A 10,843-nucleotide genomic window follows, 5' to 3' on the forward strand; every position below is an offset into this window, starting at 1 on the left:
TTGGCATTTCATTTACTTTCTGCCTTAGTAACTAGGCCTCCTGCCAATCTTCCCTTTTCTCATCTTCTTTTATTCATCTGTAAGTGCTTTTGGAAAGCAAGTGGGAAGGACAGAAATGGACCCTGTAAGAGGGTTGTGGACTTGAGAATGTCCTCAGAGCAGCAAGCATGAGTGCCTTAATTTGGCATTGTTTCTAGCCAATGAAATGGTATTTTCAACCAGTAGTCACCCATTGAGTTTGCCATTTCTCCACTTCACCTTCAGGGAGAACTGCAGTATTCCTTAAGTTAGAATTGGAAGCGATCATTGCTTAAAATCCTATTCAAAGTTTAGTTCAGCCAGATTCATACATCTTTGGAATGATGAGACCAGCCAGGTCCTATTAAGAATATAATTCTATGGGCTGGGGTTGTGGCTCAGTGGTGGAGCGCTCGCCTAGCATATGTGAGACCCTGGGCTCGATCCTCGGCACCACATAAAAATAAATAAATAAAATGAAAAAACTAAAAAAAAATTTTTAAAAGTATAATTTTATATGTGCACCTGAGGAGCTTTAACTTGTCTTTTTTTTGGGGGGGGGAGGGTACTGCGATTGAACTCTGGGGCACTCAACCACTGAGCCACATCCCCAAACCTGTCTTTTTGTATTTTATGTAGAGACAGGGCCTCACGGAGTTGCTTAGTGTCTCGCTTTTGCTGAGACTGCCTTTAAACTCAAAATCCTCCTGCCTCAGGCTCCCAAGCTACTGGGATTATAGGCATGCACCACTGCACCTGGTTTAACAAGTCTTAATGCCCAGAATTTTTGAATTCTCAGGACAGTTCTATATAAGTGTAAAATATAACTTCAGATGGTGCAGAATATTTAAAAGCATTCATGTTTGTAAGGCTCCCAGCTGATTGCAGCATGTGCTGAGGAATTCCGTTGCGACTTTGGCTTTTGCCTTTGACTTAATTGTGAAAGAAATGATTGGTTTTATGCAAGTGAGCCCAAAACTTGTCCTTAAATGATATCCAAATGATGTGCTTTGGCTTGAGACTCCAGAAACCGTATTGTGGTTGAACTACATAAATTAATGCTAACTCTAGGCAAATAACAGGCAACTAGTAAATTTATACAAGGTTTGATTTCATGTAATCATGACTTCTTGTTCTGTGTGGTAGCTCTTTAAATTGTTCATTTTTAGCATTTTAGTGCCAATGCTGATTGGCTCAGCATGGGCTTGCTGCATGGGCCCCTTGGATGGGAAAGTCAGGTTTATGATATTTTACTGGCCTTGTAGATAAAGTTACTTTATCTACCTTCTATATTTGTAAGTTCGGCCAACCATTACCTCACTATGAAAAACTATGACCATTTTATTTTTGACCGTTAGTTTAATAGAACATTAAATCTGTGCTTAACTCAGATCAGCTGCTGGACTAGTAATCAGATTGTTGCTCTTTTTTCCTTTTTTTTTTTTTTTTAAAAAAAAAAAAACAATTCAGTTCTTTTATTTTCATCATATACACCAAAGAATGAATTTTCATGTTGTATTTCCCAGGTCTCCAGAATCTTATTCCTAGCTGCATGGCCCTAGAATGGGCAAGCTCCTCCTTTTTTCCTTATCACCTTGGCTTCATTGGCCACTGTAGTGTCAGAGCCAGACTATGCCTGGTCCTGTTACATGCTTTGTTTTGCTTGGATTCTAGAGTCAGTGATTTCTGAGCTCCTGACTTTGAGATTCCAGTTTTTCCTGATTTCCCAAGAAACAGAGTAAGAAGTTGTAGCAACTGATGATGCTAGAGGTACCAGTGTGCTCTATGGATGTGGAGTCAATGAATTCTAAATGTTTAGGTGTAGATCTAGGACTTACAAGAATTCACAAAATATTTTATCTTTAAAAAATTAAAGGAAAGTAAATTTGCCCCCAGAGGAATAAGGTTCTAGTGTAGCCATGTGGAAAATGGTATGGCATTTCCTCAAAAAAATGACAGCTGACTACCATATAATACCAAAATATACTTCGCTAAGAAAAACTATGAGTTTTTATGGGTATATATACCCATTTCTGAGTATATATCCCAATGAAAAAGAACAACAACAGGATATTAAAGAGACACCTGCTGTTATATGTTTATTGCAGCAAAGGTGGATAGTAGAGGCTGGGAATTTCAGGGAGATTGTGGGGGCAGGGGTGATAAAGAGAAGCTGGTAATCAGGTACAAAAATAAAATTATATATTGGAGGCTCAAGTTCTAGAGTTTCATAGCACAGTGTGGTTCAAGTTAATAATAATTTATTGTATATTTCAAAATAGCTAGAAGAATGGATATTGAATGTTCCCAACATGAAGAAATGATAAATCTTTGAGATGATGGATATGTTAATTATCCTGATCTGATCATTACACAGTGTGTATATGTATTGAAATATACTAAAACTCAAAAAACTGACACAAAATTGTGTATTAGTGGAATCCCGTGAGTACATACAGTCTATAAGTGTATATAATTATTATGTATTGAAGTTTTTTGACAAGTTTTGTTTCTAAAACACCCTTTTGATGCTCATTATAAATCAGGTAATAGCCCAAAATGTTAAAAAAGAAAAGACTTCTTGTTTACTATCCAGGGAAGAGTAATGACATTTGGGTGGTTCCATGCCACTTTTCCATCTATGTGTATATATAGTGCTTTCTTTTTAGGAAGAAAATGTGGCTGTATATTCTACATGCTGGTTTTTCTTATTAAAATGTTTTTATGGAACATACAAGTTTCAATGTATTGATTTTTAATGGCTACATAAAAACATTTTGCTTGTTCAATAAATGAAAATAATTCATTGAATCCCTCTTATTAATGAACAACTAGATTTCTATGTATTCACTGTCCTCATAACTTTTGGTGAACATTTTTTATAGCAAAAACCTTGTATATGGATATAATAGTTTGCTTAAATTCTTAGACGTGGTAGGGTTGAAAGTATAAACATGCTGTCCAGAAAGTTTATTTTTATCAGCATTATAGGTGAGTGAGTGAAGAAACTGAAGTCTTAAACTATTGCCATGCATAGAAAGGCAATAGTTTAACTTCTACATATACCAAATCTGGTGCCTACTTCAGTTCTACCCCAAGTATAAATTCTGTCAGTCGTCTTTCTGTACTCCTATCCCAGTGTGTTAGCCAGACCTGCTTGGAGAATACCCTAACTGGCCCTCTTTGCACCTCTCAAAAGGGCATTCATTTTTTAGGGCCTTCTCTAATCAACAGTCAGAAGTAGTTCTTCATCTGAGTTCTTGAAGCAAGGCTGCCTTTTCACTTCAGTCTTGCCTATGTTTCCATTCGCCTTTTATTAGTATTAATACTAATATTAGTATTCTTCATAGACTGTCTTCATGTCTGATCATATGCTGCTTCACATATTTTGGAGAAGGGTTTTATAGGAAGCACCTTGGACATACTTGTCTGGGGAAAGACACTTTGAGAAGAATGTTTCCAGATAAATAGTTCAGCCACAAAGCAGGTTCAGTATTTGACTGTTCCTGATTGGCCCATAATGGTAGTTTCATAAGGTTCAATTTACGTTTCTGATACCCACAGAATTTAGTGTGCCCATGAGAGATGATTCAGTTTGCTCTCTTTTGTGCTAGAGGAGAGGAGTGTGTATCTCCTGTAAGACTCACTTGTGCTATACAAGTTATCTTAAAGTAGCTCTCCAATAAAATCTCTTAAGTGTATTTCCCCCATATTGATTACTGAATATGTAATATCATATACTTAGCAATTTTTAGGGTTCTATAGCCTTAACAAGTAAGTGACCCCTTGTTAAGTCTGGACTATAAATCTACAGAATTTGGTGTATTTTTGTTTTTGCAGAGCCACATAACAGTGGCTTATAAAGAGACACGTTTTCACTGCATTACAGTATTTTCCTAGTACACTTTGTGTGTATTGATTCTTGTCTCCTCTTCTTCCCACTGCCCTACTTTTTAGAGCCTGATAAGTCTTTGTTCAGTAGTTACTCTGTATTTATTATATATGGCCCGTTAACCATGATTCATGGAAAGGTAGTAGAATAATTATGTTTTCAAAAAGTGTTTTCTATCTTTGACCTTTGAAATGCCTATAAAAGTTCACTTCCAGTTATTTGGTGCATAATAACCCATTTAGGTAAGTGGTCGTGTTTAAACATGTATTTAGGTGTCTTTATGTTTCTTAGCATTCGTGACTTGTCCTTACAGAATGACATTCTGATTTTAAATAGCTTCTGTGTTTGATAATTTTTAAATCCTTTATTACCTAGAACACAGCAACTGTTGATTTACCAAATTGGGGGACAAGGGGTTCTGGAATCAAAATATGTGATCAAAAGTTTTTGGGGTAACAGTGTCAGTGGAGCTTTGCACCCTGCCTAGGCAGGGCTGAAATTTCACACACTTAAGGTTGTTCTTCCAGGGTCTGCTAGTTGCAGAATTACTGCCATTCCCCTGGAAACCTGTTGAACTATATAGAAAGGTTAGTGCTATGGATTTTCTTTTTCAAATTGTTATGAGAATTCTTAGCAGAATTTCCAGGGACAGTCTCTCTATTGAAAAAAAAAATTAAATTTAAAGGAAATGTTTTAAAGGAGATGTCTTTAAGGTTCAACAGAGAATGGAAAAGCTTTTGCCTTTACATTTTCATAGGTTTTTATATTTTCTGTCCTGGCTGTACATGCTCTGGCCCTACAACTCTGTAGGAGGCACTCTGGAAGAGGGCAAGGTGTAGGTATGTGCCCTTAAGTTTTGTGGGTTCCAGGTGTTTTTAATTTCCCAGTGAATGGGGAGAGTGGTATTGTGCTAGTTGGGTGCTCTGGCTCAAAATGAATAGATAAATTTGTTGTTGGCAAGTTTCTTTTCTGGGACATAAGTATATATAATTAGATTAAGCATCAGTCTTTGATCCTTTCATGAATTATTGGTTAAAATAACTTTATTGAGAGGATTTTGTTTTAGGGCAAGTAAGATGCCGGTCTGTTATCCTTCTCACCTCTTTGCTCTCATCTTTATTATAGAAACTGCCTGTCAGAATTTCTAGAACTGTGATTTTCAACACTTTATCTGAGGACCCTTGGGCTTCCCCAGTACTCTTGGAGGGGATCATTGTAAAGCAATAGAGTTGACCTTTGAACAACATGAGTTTGAACTTTATAGGTTCATGTATAGGCTTTCTTTCTTTCTTTTTAAATTTGGGTTCATTTGAAAAAACTCAAACGAACCACATATCCTGGAAATATAGAAAAAAGGAAAAGACACATCATAAATACTTAGATGATAGTCTATTTTATCATTGAGTACCATAAAGTATACACAAATTATAAAGAGTTAAAATTTATACATGTACATATTTAGATTATATGTGGACAAATAAAGTTATAGTATTGAATCATAATTGCATAAAAGTAAGTGTAGAACACATTGTAATTCTTTAATAATTTCCTAGCTATCTCTTGTTGATGTTGTAGTGAGCTCAGGTATTGCAGGTATCTGCTTAAAACACTGTGTGGATGTAGTTACCACATGAGCAGTTCCTCTGTACCGTAAAAAGTATCCTGCCATTTGTCATGTTTTTTGCTGTGTGTAATACATACAACATAAAAGTATGTTAATTGACTCCTATGTTACCAGTGAGGCTTCTGGTTAACAGGCTATTAGTATTAAGTTTGGGGGTATTCAAAAGTTGGGCTTGGATTTTTCAACCTCTGGAGATGGGGTGTCAGCACAGCCAAGTGGGTAAAAGAGCAAGCACATTGACATAAATTTGGACAGTGGTACCAGTTTCCACTAGTAGTCCATGTATTCTTCACCACCACACAATTGCAGTTTTCAAAAAAAGCAGTTTCACTTAGGAATGCCCTTTAGAATGATGAATGGTACCAGAATAGAGAGGAATTTAGCTTTGGTAGGGGATTTAGAAGTGATTGGGTTCAACCTCCCACCCACTGCAAATATTGATGAAGGTGGGCATCCAATATCTTATTTGTGTATCTCAGGTGATGGAGAGCCAATACTTTACATGGCAACCAATTTCATTTTCATACAGCTGTATTTTTCAGAAATGTGTTCTGCAAAACACAAAGGCTGTTTTTCTGTAAACTTTACCCTTTGATTCTAGTCTACCCTTGAGGTCAAATCAAAAAGCAAATCTCTTTTACATAATAGACCTGCAAATATTTGAAGTTAGCTGTTGGGTTTTCTTTGTCTTTTGTATACTAATGGTTATGGTCATTTTAGTAATTGATAATGTAAAAATTGATTTTAATTTTTTCTAGGAGTAATTATTTTAAAAAATACTGTTACGTTAAATTGTCAGGTGATACTTTATCTTACCAGCAAATAATTAGAACAATGTAATTTTTTTCTTTTTCGATATACATGACAGTAGAGTGTATTTTGACATATACGTACATGAACTACAGCTCATTCCAATTAGGATCCCATTCTTGTGGTTGTGTACTTAATGTGGAGTTACACTGGTCATGTTAAAATATAGTCTTTAAAAATATATATATAGTCTTATCAATTTTGAAATGAAATATTAACTCTGGTCACTGTGGCCATGCAGTAGATCAGTATAACTTCTCTCACCTAACTGAAACGTCTTACACTTTGACTAACAAGGTTCTTCTCCCCATTCCCTACCTCACTTCCCTCAATAAATGGAACAACCATCCTACTCTTCATGCCTGCATTCTGCTCTTTTAGATTCCGCACATAACTGAAATCATGCTGTAGAACAATGTAACTTTTATCATTTATATTTATATTTGTATGTGTATTTGAACTTGATGTCGAAATATGTGAAATGTTTTATATAGCTATGAACTGCATAATGGCTTTTCATTCAGTGATGGATTGCATATAAGCTAGTGATCTCATAAGATTATATGACTTAATGATAGCATATGTTTGCATAGTGACCGAATGCATGACTGCATTTAGTTTCACTTCTAGATGAATTCTGGATCTTTTTGAAATATAATATCAGTATTAACAGCATTTTGGTACTACATAAGACAAAGAGGAAAGCACTAGTATTGTAATTTGGCTTCATTATTATGGTCACTACCCTGGCAGTGAGCATTGTATTATAGATAGGAGAAAACTCAGGGGATCCTTGAGAGAAGATAGGAATAAGGAAGCAAGAGATGCTCTTAGGAAGGTACAATTGATACCTTAAATAATTTAACCATCTGTCTATACTTATTCCTTATTGTGGACTCTTAAGACTTTGGAATAAAGTTGTGTACCTGATGAGCAAAGTTAGCAAAAGAATATTGATTGATTATCATAAGTGATGTTAGAAGTAAATGAGAATGACATCAGGAATGCCCGGAAGGGGTGATGAAGATTCAGAAAGGAGGGGCATAAAAAAGAAACTTATCAAATTGTGTATGTCCTCAGGAGGTATTGAGAATTACAACATTATAAATATTGTTTAGGTAAGGCTTGTAGAAACAGAAAAATTGAGAACCACTTATTTGGCAGAGGAGAAAACTTGAGGCATGACTTTATCCAAAGTGTTATAGCTCATTAATCAGTGATCAGGGACTAGATTCCGGTTTTCCTAGTTCCAGTTCATATTCATTATTTATTTTCCACTCAGCCCCCCAAAATTGTTTAATTGGCATATTGGTAGGTTGGGAAAGTCTCAGGGGGTACTGCTTTCAGATGGGTGGGGAAAGCTCATTAAAAAGCATGCATGACTTAGAATAGATGGAATTGAATGGCTCAGAGACCTTGTAACTGAGAATCATAGCCACAAAATCATTTGCTTTCAATGAACCATATACTTTTACAAATTGTGCTAAACAGACCCCTCACACCCCCAGCCTAAGTATTTCATTTTATTGGTCTCTAGGCTTCACCAAATTAGGGAGGCTGAATTTTGCAACCTGGGTTGATTAGATTAAGAGCATGTGGATGGGGTGGTGAGTACAGAATCTGTTCTGAGCCCTGTGGTAAGTTGAGGCTGATGGTGGTCATTCATTAGGTGGTAACCCTGTGTGTTTCTCTGATGGCCCATCCTATGGGGAATTCACTTTTTGTACCTCTCAGTCACTGGCCAGACTTGTGGTTATCTGGTGCATTTTAGGGTGAGTGGATTGAGGCCCTACCAATTTCTTCAGTCCATCACAATGTGAAGCAGGGATTAGCTGAATAGTAAAGGATTTAGGAATTGGGCCATATGGTCTCTGTTTTAACCACAGATCTCCCTTTAAGCACAAAAGCGGCCCTTAGACATTATGCAAATTCATGAGTTGGCCATGTTCCAGTAAAACTATTTGCAAAAATAGGTAGTGATCTGCATCTGGCCCATGGGCCCTGGTTTGCTGAGCCTGCTTTATTATAGGAGGGACATGTTGGACTACCCTAATAAACAAGAAATGTTTTTGCTCTTCCTTCAGTCTTTTTAACATTTGGGGTAATTTGAAGTTGCAGTCAAATTAGTATAACCATTCAAGTATTCTTCCAACATGACCTTTACATACCAAACAGGTGTGTTTTGATATTTTCCTAAATTACATTCTTGTTAGCAGCATTTCCCCATTTTGGCGCAGATGTTAAAAAAAATTATTTTACAAGCTTTTACTTCAGAAGAGGGTACTCCCTATTTCACGCTGTAAACAATTTGGTTAGATTTTAAACAAGACATGAGATATTGAAATAGTCCTCTTTAATCAAGCAAAACTTAAAATTTATGATTTAGGTTACTAATCAAAAGACTGTAGGAATCTATAATTTTTTAAATCCATCACCCAATCTTTATTTGGATAGACTGTACATCCACTGTATTATAAGTTAATTGATGCAATGCCAGGTCAAGAAATAGCATTTTTAATGAAATGAAATATTATCCTACTGTTAATAATGAGGCTTCTGTAGAAATACGAAAATGTCTTTGTGAACTACTGAAATGTGAAAATTCAGTTTTCATGTGATTAGAACTGCATATATTTGATACTATCATAAGGAGCAATTGCCATAGAGTTTTTACATAGTTAATGGGAAGAGATTTTGATCCCTGATGTTATTATTTTCAGGAAAATTCTGTTTTATCATAAGGTTGGTTAAATATATAAACATAATATTTCAGTTGGGATTATTTAAATCAATAGTGGACTACAACATGAGACAAAAGTGAAAATATTCTAAGCTTAAAGCTAATAGTGCATTGATAATGTCTTAGCAGTATTTGTCAGAAAGAAAATGTATCCAATATAGTAGATTTTCCATGGTCACCAGAATGACACTTGTTTTGCAGTTTTCTGATCATTGCAGCCCCGGGGAGAAAGCCTTTTATTCAGTTCCCTCCTGTACTTCAAGATCTCCTTGCTTGTGTTGTTCCCTGAGTTCTGAGAAGTGCCCCTGTTTGCCACGCCTTCCACCTCCCCTGGCTGTTTTCCTTTTCCTTACCACAGGCTCTTCAGTTACTAACTGCCTTGTCTTAGCATCTCTTAGAGGCTCAGTTCCAAGTCTGTAAAGCTTCTCAGCTCCTTTTTTACTTTATTTTATTTCTTGGTGAAGGTTAAATATGTAATAATAAAACACTACTAGACCAATGTCAGGCCTGTTGCAGTCAGATAGTAAATCATGGCTGTCATCGTTGTTGTTATTTAAAAATGCTACATTTAATCTCTTGACTGGTGCATTTGCCATTAACTCCTGTCTTACTCTTATGTGTTTTTTCTCCTGAAACACTTTGCTCAGACTTGCTTGCCCCTTGAGCTCTGGCACTTTCTCCCTGTCATTGCTGTCCCACCTTTGCCTTGGGAACTGCAATCTGCCTTCTGACCACATGTTGCTAAGTGCCCCTGTACTCACCAGGTTTTTTTTTTTTTTTTTTTTTTTGTGGCTCTTACTTTACTCCATTCTCAACCCCACATTGTGGAGGCTGCCTCTTTTCTTAATTTTTTGTGACAGGGCAGGCTCCTGATATTCCTCATAGTTTGACTTTGAGTCCTCTTGTCAGCTTCTAGATGTTTATGCTCTTCAAGGTTCTGTTGTTCATACCTCTTCTCCCCTCACTGCAGGAGTCACCTCCTCAGGGCTTCCAGTAGCTGGATGCACAGATGACTATAAAACATGCATTTCTAACCCACCTGTATTTTGAACTTAGAATTTCTATCTTTGGGTCAACCCTGGGAGCCACAGACATCTCACACTTTGTGTGTCCTAAACCCAGTTCATTGTTTATTGTCCCCAGCTGGTTTCTCCAGATTTCTGTCAGATGCTAATGACAGTGCTATTCTCTAGCCACCAGGTTTTGGTGCCCTCTTTTGCCACAGCTTACCCTCCTTCTCCACATTGTACAAGTTGGATTTTTCAGGTTTATTGTGAATTATCTTCCCACATTTTGTTGTTAATGTATATACATATAGAGATGTCTGGAAATACTTCAGATGGTTCAAGTCTTATATATCTGGGTGATTGGATTTTATATTGGCTGAATTTTATTTTTTATAAAGGCTTTTATTACTTATGTCATCAAATCCAGCCTATTGTCATCTTCTCAGCCCTCCTTGACCTGATCTCATCCTCTGGGACTTGTGGCTCTATCTCAGTGGCCTCATGCTTTCTTGCCCTTATTCCTGTACTTGGTGCCTGGTTTGTTTGTGTGTTCCATCTCCAGTCTTCATTTTCAGGGCTCCTGCCATGTAAGCTTTCCTTAATGAGGCCATTCTCCCAACTAAAGGTGTTTCTTCCTTCCATGAGCCCCCTGGTCTCTCTGCTACTCTTTTGTTCTTCTTTCTGATCTTCTTCCATGTGTTTTATTAGATTGTAAGCTCCATGAGGGCAGAGATTGGGACTTATCCTTCCCC

This window comes from Marmota marmota, unplaced genomic scaffold, assembly GCF_001458135.2.
Source record: "Marmota marmota marmota unplaced genomic scaffold, marMar, whole genome shotgun sequence".
Lineage (NCBI taxonomy): Eukaryota > Metazoa > Chordata > Mammalia > Rodentia > Sciuridae > Marmota > Marmota marmota.